The following is a 16,003-nucleotide window of genomic DNA, read 5'->3' as shown; positions in this document are numbered from 1 at the left end:
ACGTAGATAAGAATAAAGCAACGCTTACCATTCTTGTTTCTTATATACAGGCACGAGTCTGCTTTCCCGGATTGAAAACCCATGTTTCTAAATGTATGATCAATCCGTTTGTTCCATACACGTGCTGACTGTTTCAGACCATATATGCTCCGCTTGAGCCGACACACCAGATTTTCTCCCGACTGAAATCCTGGAGGCTGCTTCATATAAACTTTATCAGATAAGTAGCCATACAGATAAGCGCATTTGATGTCCAAGTGCTTTACCACCAAATTCTTCTTAGCAGCTATCGACAGCAAGGTACGAAGAGTGATTTGTTTCGCCACTGGGGCAAAGACTTCATCATAATCCGTGACGAACTGTTGAGAAAATCCTTGCGCGACCAATCTCGCCTTATAGCGTACCACCTCGCCGTTCTCATTTTCTTTCATCTTGTATGTCCACTTACATCCGACAACTTTCTTTCCTGCTGGCAACGGTACTAGCTCCCAGGTCTGATTTTCGATCAAAGAGGCTATTTCCTCCTCCATAGCAGATATCCAAGCCGTATTATCGACACTCTGCATCGCCTCCAAGTAGCTTCTTGGTTCGCAAGTGTCTTGTTTCGTAACACCGGTTACTTCTGGATACCGCTTCGCTGGTACTCCTTTCGTTGTTTGATTTGACCTTCTCGGTACACATTCGATGTCTTCACATACGTTAGAATCATTTGCAGGGACATGATCTTCAGTTTCTTCAATGATATCACTAGTGGCCGTATCAAACGTTTCATCTTCACTATCACTTTCTTGATAAAACAACTCAGATTTCTTACTAGCTGTCTGAAACGCTATTTCCACATTATGATCGGCTTTACTAGTACGTTCGTTTGTTAAAGGCTTCGTGTTCTCATCAAACCAAACGTCTCTGCTAACAATTACCTTTCGTGTATCTTCGTCAAGCAATCTATATGCCTTGTGCTCCGACGAATAACCTACGAAAGTGAGTCGTTTTGCAGTAGCTGAAAGCTTCCCTCGCTTTTCCTTTGGGATATGTACCCACGCACTGCAACCAAAAACCTTCAAATGTTTGACGTCAGGCTTTACTCCGTACCATAACTCGAATGGTGAAACAGCAACTGATGTTGTAGGCAAGATGTTCTGCAAGTAAACTGCTGTGTTCAACGCATCAGCCCAATAACATTGCTGCATGTTTGAGTCGGCAAGCATGCATCGAACCATCTCCAAAAGATATTGATTCTTTCGCTCTGCAACTCCATTCTGCTGAGGACTGTATCCTAAACTTCTCTTTGCTTATTCGATTTATGGCTCTCATGTCACGATGCCCGAACCTTTTATGCCATATGTACTCGCATTCCTGATTGTGGTTACTTCTAGCTGCCAACACGATCTTGTCCGGCTGTTCCAAAACGTACAATCCATTGACGGAATGTGCACACGCCACTGTCGCTTTACCATACATAATTCGACATCCAACATGATCGTCGAACTCCACTCTTGCACCTGAATTAGTTATCTGCGACACCGACAGCAAATTCATGGTTAAACTTGGCGTAAACAACACATCGCTCAACTAGACCTTCCTCGATACTCCGTTTTCGTCACACAACGTAATATTCACGGTACCTATTCCGTCAACTGGAACTCGTTTTCCATCGGCCAATTTCACCCATTTCACATCGCTGATTCGCAATTCACTCAAATATTTCCGGTCTGCGACGATATGGCTAGATGCCCCAGAATCTACAACCCATGACTTTGAATCGCTTTGAAACGCAAAAGTAACTGTATCGTCCTTCTTTCGATGTATCTTGCCACGTCTGCTGCTGCTTTCCGGAGCTCGAGTCAATTCCGGACAATCCAGTTTCTTGTGACCCGTCTTGTTGCTCTGGTAAGACATCAGAGGTTTCTGCTGCCTCTCCCGACGTTTTCCAGCACCAACTTTCAACACCGAATCCATTGACGCTCCACGATGCTTTTCGATCTCATCGATCAGCTTCCTTTTCACCAACTCCATCGTAAGATCCTCATCAGATCGAATCTCTAATGCGGAGGTAAAAGTGTCGAATGAACTTGGTAGGCTTCGCAAAATCATCGCGACTTTGAGATTTTCAGCAAGTTCTTGTCCGGCATTTTGGAGCTGCTCGTACAGTTCTTCCATCTCGAATAAGTGCTCGGCCATGTCATCTCCTTCCGAAAAACGTTTATCGCAAACCCTTTTCAGCAATGACACCTTCGATGTAAGTGTCGTTTTCCTACGATGGTTCTGCAACGATAACCACGCCTCGCGTGCTGTCTTCGACGAACGAATCAATCCGTGTTGGTTGTCTTCAATGAGTAGGCCTATTGTCGCTCTGGCCCTGGCGACACCGGCGTCCCAAACATCTTGCGACACTGCTTCCGGCTTCACTCCTGGTTCCACGTAGCACCAAAGATCCTCACGGACCAACAGCAATTCCACTTTGAAGCGCCAGCTGGTGTAGCTACTGTTGTTCAGTTTCACCATACTAAATCGGCCATCCATTCTGGAACAACGATTTTACGAACGAACCGAGACAAATATTCACTTCTCTTCCGAAAAATGCCCTGGGCCCATAACCTGTTAGAACAGAGTAGTTTAAGGCGTGAAAAGAAACGTGTAGTTAATACAAGTTCTTAATCATTCTGATTTTATGAGCTTACTATTTTGATCATATAAACTTTTTTGGCTTCGTTGAATACTAGATGCTTCTATATCCAACACAGAAATCTCAGAATTTTCAAAATTCTCGCAGATGTCGGAGAAATCGCAGAAATCTCAGAATTCTCAAAAATCTCAGAATTCTTTACTTTAAACTTTAAAAATCTCATTAATCTTAAAAATCTCAGTAATTGCAAAAATATCACAATTCTTAAATATCTCAGAATTTTCAAAAATCTCAGAATTCTTAGGAATGTCAGAATACTTAGAATTATCAGAATGCGCAGAAAAATCTGAAAACTCAGAAATCTCAGAATTTTCATATTTTTCAAAAATCTCAAAAATCTCAGAATTTTCTAAAGTTTCAAAATTCTAAAATATCTCAGGTTTTTAAAAATCTCAGAATTCTTAGAAATATCATAATTCTCAGAAATGTCAAAAATCTCAAAAATTTCTAAAACCTCAGTATTCTCAGAAATCTCAGGAATTTCAAAATCTCAGAATTCTCAGAAATCGAAGAATTTTCAAAAATCGAAGAATTTTCATAAATTGCTGAAATCTCAGAAATCTCAGAAATATCAGAAATCTCAGAAATATCAGAAATCGCAGTGTTATGGAGTTAGGTGTTGATCCTTCAAGTGCTGTTTTATGACTGTCCGGTTTATTCTCCTTCTTACTAATACATACATGTACTGACATCTAACGCTTCCACTATACGCTTACATACTACCTATACTTACGACACTACATTCTCCCCCTTAAACAAAGTTTGCTTCTATCTCGGATACTTTAATCTAGGTTGTCCTTCCAACATTTTCGACCGTCTTAAAGGTGGAGGACTAGACTCACTCCTTTTCCTTTTAAATGACTTATTTTCATTTCTTGGTATTACGACAACATTTTTATACATTCCTGTATCCTTTTTCCTTATTTGATTTGCATGTACCAATCGTACTACTCCATTTAGACTTATTAAATATCTTAGACTAATTATCTTCTTCTTTATTATCGCTGGAATCCATCTCACGTATTCCTTAAAGTGGTTTTTGTAATAGACTTCTTCTTCTTCTTTATAATGATCTTGATATTTCACCATTGGAACTAGTCTTCTTGACTCTTCTTTACTCGATGTTTTTCTTTCATGTCCTTTCCTAGGGTTTAATTTCGCTACTAATGTATGTGGTACGTAACAAAATACTCTTTCTGATGGCGTTACTTTGGTAACCGTACATGGACTATTTCTATAGCTGATTAGAAAATAATTTAGCTTCCTTTGTAGACTTAATGGTTTCAATCTCATATCCAACAAATACTTCTTCAGCTTGTCTTTTACTGTCCTAACCGCTCTCTCGGCCAACCCGTTCGACTGTGGGTGGTACGGAGGGGACTTACTGATTTTTATGTCTTTTGCTCTCAAAAACATTACAAATTTTTCTGAACCAAAAGGAGGACCATTATCTGATACGATTTCCTCTGGTAATCCAAAGCATGCAAAGAATATTTCTAACTTCTCTATCACATTTTCAGCTTTAGCACTTTTCATAATTTTTACCTCCATGAACTTGGAAAACTATCAACTATTATGAAAAATGTACTATTTTCAAAAAAGAAAAATCGATATGTACTCTTTGAAATGGACGCGTACATTGTACCCATTTGGTTGTGACTATTTCTTTTCGTACGGGTTGTCTACACTGACAGACTTGACATGCCTTTAGAAACTGCTCAAAATCTTTGTCCATGTTTTTCCACCATACAAGTTTTCTAGCTGACATTTTCATTTTTACTAACCCATCATGATTTTCATGGAATAGACTGACAATTTTATCTTTCAGCTTATCTGGTATTACTGCTCGATTGTTGAAAAACAACACTTCATTTTCTATTGCTAAACTGTTACAAACTTTAGCATTATCTTTTAACTCACATTTCACATTTTTTGACCATTCATGCTGAACGTTTTTGTAGACTTTTTGTAATTTACTGTCTGACTTTTGAAATTGTTTCACCAACTCTATATCGACAATTGAGGAAGACGAAATTCCATTCAATTGTGTGAACTCTTCTTCTACTTCTCAATCTTCTGCCTATGGTAATCTGCTTAACCGATCCATGTGACCCATACATTTTCCTGGCCTATGTTCTATGACATATTCATAATTGGGTAATAACAATGCCCATCGGCACAGCCTAGCTACTGCTATAGAAGAAGTTGTTCGTGACGGTTTGAATATTTCTTTTACTCCGGAGTTATCTGTTACGAGTTTGAATTTGATTCCGTAAATGTACTTGTGAAATTTCTGGACACCAAAAACAACAGCTAATGCTTCCTTATGGACCTGAGCATAGTTTCTCTGTGCTTGAGAAAGAGTTGCTGAAGCAAAATAAATAGGTTTTTCTACTCCTCCGATTTCATGTGACAAAACTGCTCCTACACCATAAGGACTTGCATCTACTGCTAATACCACAGGTTTTTTAGGATCAAATGGTACCAAAACGTTGTTGTCTTTTAACATCGATTTCATTTTTGTGAATGATTCCTGACATTCCTTTGACCATACATATTTTTTGTCTTTTCGTAGAAGTTCGTACAGAGGACTCAATATTGTTGCTAAGTTTGGCAAAAACCTACTGTAATAATTTATCATGCCTAGATACGCTTGTAATTTCATCACATCTGATGGTACCGGAGCTTTACTAATAGCTTTCTCTTTTGACTCATTTGGTGTTATTCCATTTTTTTGATATTTTGTAGCCCAGGTACTCAATTTCAGTTTTAAAAAATTCCGACTTCTTTTCGTTTATCTTCATTTTATGCATTTCTAGCCTTTTAAGAACTTCGCATAAATTCTCTTTACATTGTTTTTCGTTTTCTCCACCTATTAATATATCGTCCATATACGCACAGGCTTTAGTTTTTAACAATACTTGATCGATTATTGATTGAAATATTGCAGGCGCCGATTGAACCCCAAATGGCATTCTAGTGTACTTGTATAACCCCTCATGCGTATTTATAGTACAAATTTACATTTACACGTATTTTTCCTTACGGTGTTAAACTTTGACCTGATGCAGTAATAAAACGCAAATGTGTTTGTTCTAACTCGATATTTGCAAATTCTTTCCGGTACACATTCTCCGGTAAGACTGTATTACACGCACCGCAGTCCATCTCAAACGCAATGTCTATACCATTGATTTTCAATACGCACACTTCTGGACCACTAATCGCTCTATCTTCGGATATGCGTGTTAGCAACACATCCTTTTCTTCCGACCTCAAACTCTGCACATTCGTACTTCGGCAACACGACGACACATGACCATATTTTTTGCAGTTGAAACACTGCCACATACGCGCAGGACATGTCTGTGGATCATGTGATCTTCCACATCTGTAACACTTCATTTCTTGCTTGTGCGCTCTGCTCTGTTGGTGTAAAGGTGTACTGCTTCCACGGTAGTAGTGCACTTTCGGACCGACGCTTCGTTTTGGCGCGCACTTAATCGCCGCCATTTCCCTCTGTTTCTCTTTCGATGTAAATGTTTCATTTTGTTCATCAGCAGCTTCCCACGTTCTGGCTATATTTTCTGCACTCACGAATGTTAAGTCCGATTCTCGTAGAAGACGTTTTCTCAATCCTTCGTCTGGAACACCAGCTACTAGTTGATCTCGCAAGCTTTCCGTTAAACAACACGTGAACTTACACGATTGTGCAAGCGCTTTTAATTCTACTATGTACTCCGCAACCGACTGATCCTTTTGTAGACAGTTTCTGAAATTGAAACGTTCCTCCACTATGTTGACTTTCTGTTCCAGCTGGTCTTGTAGCTTAACGCACAGCTTCTCGTAGTTTACCGTCTTTGGCTGTTCAGGTAACACTAGCTTTGATATAAGACTGTAGAGCGACGCTCCACCCAAGGTTAACAACATTATTGTTTTCTTCGATGATTCGACTTCTTTCACTTGGAAAAAAATTCCATTCTTTCCAAGTACTCCTTGATGCTTTCACCCATGACAAATGGTTCGATTTCACCGATTACCGACATGACTAATAATTTGACTTTAACGTTTGCTTTATCCTGCTAATCCAATGTGCTGTGCACGCGTGGGTTTGGATCCCATTCTCGTCGCCAACTGTTATGGAGTTAGGTGTTGATCCTTCAAGTGCTGTTTTATGACTGTCCGGTTTATTCTCCTTCTTACTAATACATACATGTACTTACATCTAACGCTTCCACTATACGCTTACATACTACCTATACTTACGACACTACACGCAGAAATCTCAGAAATCGCAGAAATCTCAGAAATCTCAGATATTAAAAATATATTAGAATTCTCAGAAATTTTCTAAATCTCAGAAATTTCAAAAATCTCAGAAATCTCAAAAATCTCAGAATTCTGAGATTCAAAATTTTCAGAGTTTTTAGATATCTCAGAAATCTCAGAAATCGAAGAATTTTCAGAACCCTCAGAATTTTCGAAAATCTCAGAAATCTCAGAAACCTCAGAAATCCCAAAAATATCAAAAAATTTCAAAAATCTCAGAACTCTCAGATATTTTGGATAACTCAAAAAATTCAGAAATCTCAGAAATTTCAGAAATCTCAAAATTTCAAAAATCTCAGAATTTTCAAAAGCTCAGAAATTTCAGAAATGTTAGAAATTTTAAAAGGTTTAAAAATCTCCATTTTCTCAGAAATTTACTAAAACTCAGATTTTTCAGAAATCTCAGAATTTTTAAAATCCTAAGAAATCTCAGAACTTTAAAAAATATCAGAATTCTTAGAAATGTCAAAAATCTTCTTCAGAAATCTCAGAAAGCTCAAAAAATTTTGAAATCTCAGAAATCTCAAAAATTTCAGAAATTTAAAAAATCTCTAAAATCTCAGAAATTTAAAGTCTTGAAATTCTTAGATATCTCTAGTTTTTAAAAATCTCAGTATTCTTAGAAATATCAGAATGTCAGATATCTCAGAAATTTCAGAACCTCAGATTTCTCAGAAATCGAAGAATTTTCAAAAATCTCAGAATTTTCATAAATCTTAGAAATCTCAGATATATCAGAATTCGGAGAAATCTCAGAAATCGCAGAAATCTCAGAATTTAAAAAATTATCTTAACTCTCAGAAATTTTCTAAATCTCAAAACTTCTGAAATCTCAGAAATTACAGAAACTTCAGAACTCTCAGATATCTTAGAATTTTCAAGAATTTCAGAAATTTCTGAAATCTCAAAAATTTCAAAAATCTCAGAAATCTCAAAAAATTTAGAAATCTCAGAAATTTCAGAAATCTCTGAAGTTTCAAAAATCTCAGAATTCTGAAAAATGTGGGAATTTTCAAAATTTTCAGAATTTTTAGATGTCTCGGAAATCTCAGAAATCTAAGAATTCTCAGAAATCTCAGAAATTTCAAAAACCTCACAAATCCCAAAAATTTCAAAAAATTTCAAAAATCTCAGAATTCTCAGAAATTGAGGAAATCTCAGAATTTTTTAAAAATTCAGAAATTTCAAAAAATTTATAAATTCTCACAAATGAAAAAAAAATTCAAGAATGTCAAAAATTTCAGAAATGTCGTATAATTTAAAAATCTCAGAAATCTCAGAAATTTTATGTAAACATTTTTTTTCAAAAATCTTACAGTTCTTATAAATCTAAGAATTTTCAAAAATCTCAGAATTATAAAAATCTCAGAAATCTCAGAATTTTCAAAAATCAGAGAATTCTCAGAAATCTCAGAATTTTTAAAAATCTCAGAATTGTTAGCAATTTCAGAAAAATGAAAATTCTCAGAATACTAATAAATCTTAGGAATGTCGAAAAATCTCAGAATTATCAGTAATCTCAGAAATATCAGTAATATCAGAAAAATCAGAAACCTCAGAAATTTTAGAAATCTCAAAATGCTTAGAAATTTCAGAGATCTCAGCAATCTCTCAAATCTCAGAAATCTAAGAATTTTCAAAAATCTCAGACTTCTTAGAAATCTCAGATACCTCAGAAATTTAAAAAAATCTTAGAATATTTAAATATTTCAAAATTTTAAAAAGCTCCGAAATCTCAGAAATTTCAAAAATCTCAGAATTCTAAAAAAAATCTCACAATTTACAAAAAGCTCAAAATTCTTAGAAATTTAAGAAATTTTTCAATTTAAAAAAAAATTTTCTCAGGAATCTCAAAAATTTCAGATATGTGAAAAATCTCAGATTTTTTCAGAAATCTCTGATTTTCAAAAATCTCAGAATTCTTAGAAATGTCAGAATTCTAAGAAATCTCAGAAAACTCAGAAATCTCAGAAATCTCAGAAATCTCAAATTTTTCAAAAATCTCATATTTCACAAAAATCTCAGAACTCTTAGAAATCTCCGAATTCTCAGATATCTCAGAATTTTAAAAATTCTCAGATATCTCGGAAATCTCAGAAATTTATAAAACATCAGAATTCCTAGAAATCTCAGAAATCTCAGAAATTTCAAAAATCTAAGAATTTTCAGAAATCTCAGAATTTTTAAAAGATTTAGAATTCTCAAAAATATCAGAAATTTTAAATTTCTCGGAAATATCAGAAATCTCAGATATCTTAGAAGTTTCGGAATTTTAAGAACGCTCATAAATTTCATAAATCTCAGAAGTCTCAGAAATATCAAAACTTTCAAAGATGTCAGAATTCTCAGAAATTTTGGAAATCTCTTCCTTAAAATTTCTTTAAATTTCTTAAAAATCTTAGATTTAGAAAGAAAATCTTAAAATTTTCTAAAATGTCAGAAACTTCAGAAATCTCAGAAATTTCCAATTTCGCAGATATCTTAGCAATTGTAGAAATCTCACAAATTTTACAAATCTCAGAATTCGCAGAAATCTTATAATTTTCAAAATTCTCTGAATTTTTAAATATCTCAGAAACCTCAGAAATTTCCAAAATCTCAGAATTTTCAGAACTCTCAGAATTTTCAAAATTCTAAGATATCTCAGAAACCTCAGAATTTTCAAAAATCTCAGAATTCTCAGCAAATCTCAAAATTCTCAAAAATCTCAGAATTTTCAAAAATCTCGAAAATCTCAGATATACCAGAAATCTCTGAAATATCAGATCTCTAAAATTTTAGAGATCTCAGAAATCTCAGAATTTAAAAAACATTCAGAATTTTTCGATGTTTCAGAAATCTCAGAAATCTCAGAATCTCAGAACCCTCAGAATTTTCACAAATCGCAGAAATCTCGGAAACCTCAGAAATCCCAAAAATTTCAAAAAATTTCAAAAATCTCAGAAAACTCAGAAATTTTGGAAATCTCAGAAATTTAAGAAATCTCAGAAATTTTAAAAATCTCAAAATTCTCAGGAATCAAAAAATTTTCAAAAAGCTCAGAAATTTCAAAAATGTCACAATATTCAAAAATCTCAGAAATCTCAGAATTCTCAGAAATTAAAAAAATATCAGAATTCGCAGAAATTTTCAAAATCCATGAAGCTTCTGAAATCTCAGAAATTACAGAAATTTCAGGATTCTAAGATATCTTAGAATTTTAAAGAATTTGAGAAATTTCTGAAATCTCGGAAATTTCAAAAATCTCAGAAATCTCAAAAACCTCAGAAATCTAAAAAAATTTAGAAATCTGAGAAATTTCAGAAATCTCAGAATTTTTCAAAATCTCAGAATTCTGAGAAATGTCAGTATTTTCCAAATCTCAGAATTCTTAGATATATCTGGAATCTCAGAAATCTAAGAATTCTCAGAACTCTAAGAATTTTAAAAAATCTCAGAGATCTCATAAATTACAAAAATTTCAAAAATTTTCAAAAATCTCAGAATTCTCAGATATTTTGGAAATCTCAGAAATTTCAGAAATCTCAGAAATCTCAGAAATTTCAGAAATCTCAGAAATTTCAGAAATCTCAGATATTTCAAAAAATCTCTAAATTCTCAGAAATCGAAAAATTTTCAAAAATCTCAGAAATTTCAGAAATGTCATATTATTCAAAAATCTCAGAAATCTCAGAAATTTTGTAAAAATAAAAAATTTAAAAAATCCCGCAATTCTTAATCAACTAAGAATTTTCAAAACTCTCAGAATTCTTGGAAATCTTAGAAATCTTAGAAATTTCAAAAATCACAGAATTCTCAGAAATCTCAAAATTTTAAAAAATCTCAAAATTCTTAGAAATTTCAGAATATTTAAAATTCTCAGAATTCTAATAAATCTTAAGAATTTCGAAAAATTTAGAATGCTCAGAAGTTTTAGTTTTCTAAGAAATATCAGAAATATAAAAAATCTCAGAAATATCAGAATTCTCAGAAATTTCAGAAATAATAACATTCTTAGACATTTCAGAGATCTCAGCAATCTCTGATATCTAAGAAATCTAAGAATTTTCAAAAATCTCAGAAATTTCAGAAATCCCAGATTTCTCAGATATTGAAAAAATCTCAGATTTTTCAGAAATCTTGAAATTTAAAAAATCTCAGTATTCTTAGAAATATCAGCATTCTCAGAAATGTCAGATATCTCAAAAATTTCAAAAACCTCAGAATTCTCAGAAAACGAAGAATTTTTAAAAATCTCAGAATTTTCATAAATCCTTGAAATCTCAGAAATCTCAGAAATATCAGAAATCGGAGAAATCTCAGAAATCGCTGAAATCTCAGAAATCTCAGAAATTAAAAACAATATCAGAATTCTCAGAAATTTTCTAACTCTCAGAAATTTCTGAAATCTCAGAAATTACAGAAACTTCAGAATTCTCAGATATCTTTGAATTTTCAAGAATTTCAAAAATTTCTGAAATCTCAAAAATTTCAAAATCTCAGAAATCTCTAAAATCTCAGAAATCTCTAAAATCTCAGAAATCTCGAAAATTTTAGAAATCTCAGAAATTTCAGAAATATCAGAATTTTCGAAAATCTCAGAACTCTGAAATATCTTAAAAATTTTCTAAATTTTCAGAATTTTTAGAGATCTCAGAAAACTCAGTAATCTAAGAATTTTCAGAACTCTCAGAATTTTCAAAAATCTCAGAAATTTCAGAAACCTCAGAAATCACAAAAATTTCATAACATTACAAAAATCTCAGAAGTGTCAGAAATTTGGGGAATCTCAGCAATTACAGAAATCTCAGAAATTTCAAAAAATTTCAAAATTCTTAGAAATCAAAAGATTTTCAAAAATTTCAGAACTTTCAGAATTGTCATGTAATTCAAAAATCTCAGAAATCTCAGAAATTTTATATAAAACAATTAAAAAATCTCACAATTCTTAAAACTCTATGAATTTTCAAAAATCTCCGAATTTTTAGAAATCTCAGAAATCTCAGAAATCTTAGAAATTTCAAAAATTATTGAATTCTCAGAAATCTCAGAATTTTTAGAAATCTCAGAATTCTTAGCAATTTCAGAATAATGAAAATTCTCAGAATGGAAATAAATCCTAGAAATTTCAAAAAACCCAGAATGCTCAGAAAATTCAGTATTCTAAGAAATATCAGAAATATCAAAAATCTCAGAAATATCAGAAATATCAGAAATCTCAGAAATTTCAGCAATCTCCAAATTCTTAGAAATTTCAGAGATCTCATTAACCTCTAAAATCTCAGAAATCTAAGAATTTTCAAAAATCTCAGAATTCTTAAAAATCTCAGATACCTCAGAAATTTAAACAAATCTCAGAATTTTCGGAAATGTTAAGATTTCAAAAATCTCCGAAATCTCAGAAATCTCAGAAATTTCAAAAATCTCAGAATTCTCAGAAAGTCGCACAATTTTCAAAAAGCTCAGAATTCTTAGAAATCTTAGTAACTTTTCAATTTTTTAAAATATGAGTTATCTCAAAAATTTCAGATATGTTAAAAAATCTCAGAATTCTCAGAAGTCTCAGAATATTCAAAAATCTAAGGATTCTTAGATATGTCAGAATTCTTAGAAATCTCAGAAAAATCAGAAATCTCAGAAAACTCAGAATTTCAAAAATCTCAAAATTCTTAGAAATCTCAGATTTTTAAAAAATCTCATATTTTTCAAAAATCTCAAAACTCGTAGAAAACTCAGATTTCTCAGATATCTCAAAATTTTCCAAATTCTCAGAGATCTCGGAAATCTCAGAAATTTATGAAACCTCATAATTATTCGAAATCACAGAAATCTCAGAAATTTCAAAAATCTCAGAAATTTAAAAAGATTTAGAATTCTCAAAAATCTTAGAATGTTTAAATATTCTTAAAAGTTCTAAGATTTCTGAGAAATCTTAGAACTTTCGGTATTCTCGGAACTCTCAGAAATTTCACAAATCTCAGAAGTCTCTGAAATATCAAAACTTTCAAAGATGTCAGAATTCTCAGAAATTTTGGAAATCTCAGAAACTTCAAAAATATCAAAATTTTCAGCAATCTAAAAATCTTCTACAATCTCTGAATTTTCCAATTGCTCAGGAATCTAAGAAATTTCAGAAAGCTTACAAATTTTAATAATCTCTGAATTCTCAGAAATCTTATAGTTTTCAAAATTCTCTAAAAATTAAATATCTCAGAAATTTCAAAAATCTCCGAAATCGCAGCATTTGCAGAACTCTCTAAATTTTAAAAAATCTTAGATTTTCAGAAATCACAAACTTTTGAAAACTTACAGAAACCTCAGAAATCTCAGAATTTCCAAAAATTTCAAAATTCTTAGAAATCTCAAATTTTTCAAAAATCTCAGCATTTTCAAAATCTCAGAACTCTTAGAAATCTCTAAATTCATAGAAATCTCATGATTTGCAGAATTCTCACAGATGGTGGAGATTTCAGAAATTTCAAAAACCTCAGAATTCTTAGAAATCTCAGAAATCTCAGAAATCTCAGAAATTTGAAAAATTTTAGAATTTTCAGAAATATCAGAATTTTGAAAATTTTCAGAAATCTCAGAATTTTCAAAAATCTCAGAATTCTCGGTTAATTTAAAAATTTTCAAAAATCTCAGAAGTTTCAAAAATCCTAGAAATCTCAGAAATATCAGAAATCTCAGAAATATCAGAAATCTCGGAAATCGCATAATTCTCAAAAATCTCAGATATTATAAAAATTTCAGAATTCTCAGAAATTTCAATAATTTCAGAAATCTCTAAAATTTTAGAGTTCTCAGAGATCTCAGAATTTTCAAAATTTTTAGAGTTTTTAGATATTTCAAAAATCGCAGAAATTTAAGAATTCTTAGAACCCTCAGAATTTTCAAAAATCTCAGAAATCTCCGAATTCTCAGAAATCCCAAAAATTCCAAAAAATTTCAAAAATCTCCGTATTCTCAGAAATTTTGGAAAACTCAGAAATTTAAGAAACCTCAGAAATTTCAGAAATCTCAGAAATTTTAAAAACCTCAAAATTGTCAGCAATCAAAAAAATTTCAATAATCTCAGAAATTCCAGAAATGTCGTATTATCCAAAAATCTCAGAAATCGCAGAAGTTTTAGAAAAAAAAAATTTCAAAAATCGCGCAATTCTCAAACATCTAAGAATTTTCAAAAATCTCAGAATTTTTAGAAATCTCAGAAATCTCAGAAACTTAAAAAATCGCAAAATTCTCAGATATCTCAGAATTTTTAAAAATCTCAGAATTCTCAGAAATTTCGAATTTTTAAAATTATCATCATTCTATTAAATCTTAGGAATTTCGAGAACTCAGAATGCTAGGAAATTTCAGTATTTTTAGAAATATCAGAAATATCAAAAATCTCAGCATTATCAGAACTATCAGAAACATCAGGAATCTCATAAATCTCAGAAAATTAAGAAATCTCAAAATTCTTAGAAATCTCAGAGATCTCAGCTATCTCTGATTTCTCAGAAATTTCAAAAATGTAAGAAATCTCATTATTTTCAGAATTTGTAGATATCAAAGAAATCACAGTAATATCAGAAATCTCACAAATCTTAGAAATTTCAGAATTCTCAGAAGTCTCAGAAATTTCAAAATTCTCAGAAATCTCAGTAAATCTCAGAATTTTTAAAAATATCAGACTTCTTAGAAATCTCAGAAATTTCGGAAATTTCAAAAATATCAGATTTCTCAGTAAATCTCACAATTTGGATAAATCTCTGCAATCTCAGAAATCTCAGTTATATCGAAAATATCAGAATGCTCAGAAATCTCAGAATTTTCAAAAATCTCATGATTCTTAGAAATTTCAGATATCTCAGCCATCTCAGAAATCTAAGAATTTTCAAAAAAATCAGAATTGTTAGAAATACCAGAAATCTCAAAAATTTCAATAATTTTAGAATTCTCAAATATCTAAGAATTTTGAAATATATCGAAATCTCAGAAATATCAGAAATCTCAGAAATTTTAGAAATTTCGGAATTCTCAGAACTCTCAGAAATAAGAAAAATCTCAGAAGTCTCAGAAATATCAAAACTTTCAAAGATGTCACATTTCCCAGATATTTTGGGAATCTCAGATATTTCAAAAATCTCAGATGTCTCAGAATTCTTATAATTTTCAAAATTCTCTGATTTTTTAATTATCTCAGAAATTTCAGAAAACTCAGTAATCTCAGATTTCTCAAAACTCTCAGAATTTTCAAAAATTTTAGAATTTTCAGAAATCTCAGAATTGATAAAATTCTTAGAAATCTCAGAAATTTCAGAAATCTCAGAAATTTCAGAAATCCAGGAAATTTAAGAAATCTGCGAAATTTCAAAAATCTCAGAATTCTAAGGAATCTCAGCATTTTCAAAATTCCCAGAGTTTTAAGATATCTCAGAAATCTCAGAAATTTCAGAAATGTCAGAGATCCCAGAAATCTCAGAAATCTAAGGAATATCAAAAATCTTAGAAATCTCAGAAATTTCAGAATTTTCGAACATCTCAGAAATCTCAGAATGTTCAAAATTCTCAGAATTTTTTTTTTTATTTATTCATTAACATTTGATTATTCAGTCTGCCTCCAGCTTCCGTAGTGAGAGGACGTATTCCGCTCGGAAGCGTCATTGTCTATTTTGTATACGGCAGATAGTGGTTGTTGTTCTCGAGTGCGAATGCGTAGTCAACGCGATTACCCGTACGCACTTATCGGTGTCTCCGCCTTTCTCCTGTCTTCGTGCGAAGAGTGTACCGTGTACCGTTACTTCCATCGATCGAGTAGCGATCGACGTGTGTTCTTGTGGTGTGAGTGTGTGTATCGTTGCTGCTGATCGTTGCAAGCGATAAGCAAGCGTATCGACGCAGCGTTATCGCATCGATCGGCGCTTGTAGCAGTCCTACTGTGTGTGTGTGTGTGTGTGTGTGTGTGTGTGTGTGTGTGTGTGTGCCTGTGAGCATCGTTTGTCTATTAGAGCATCGTGTGTC

The 16,003-nt window shown here is 32.4% G+C and overlaps 1 pseudogene; it reads right to left on the bottom strand.

The window, feature by feature from the left end:
• Positions 1–1,572: 1,572 nt before the first annotated feature.
• On the bottom strand, positions 1,573–6,699 carry LOC126567308 (uncharacterized; annotated as a pseudogene).
• Between the last annotated feature and the right edge of the window lie 9,304 nt (positions 6,700–16,003).

This window comes from Anopheles maculipalpis, chromosome 2RL (assembly GCF_943734695.1).
Source record: "Anopheles maculipalpis chromosome 2RL, idAnoMacuDA_375_x, whole genome shotgun sequence".
NCBI classification, from domain to species: domain Eukaryota; kingdom Metazoa; phylum Arthropoda; class Insecta; order Diptera; family Culicidae; genus Anopheles; species Anopheles maculipalpis.
This window is presented reverse-complemented; position numbering and strand designations above follow the sequence as displayed.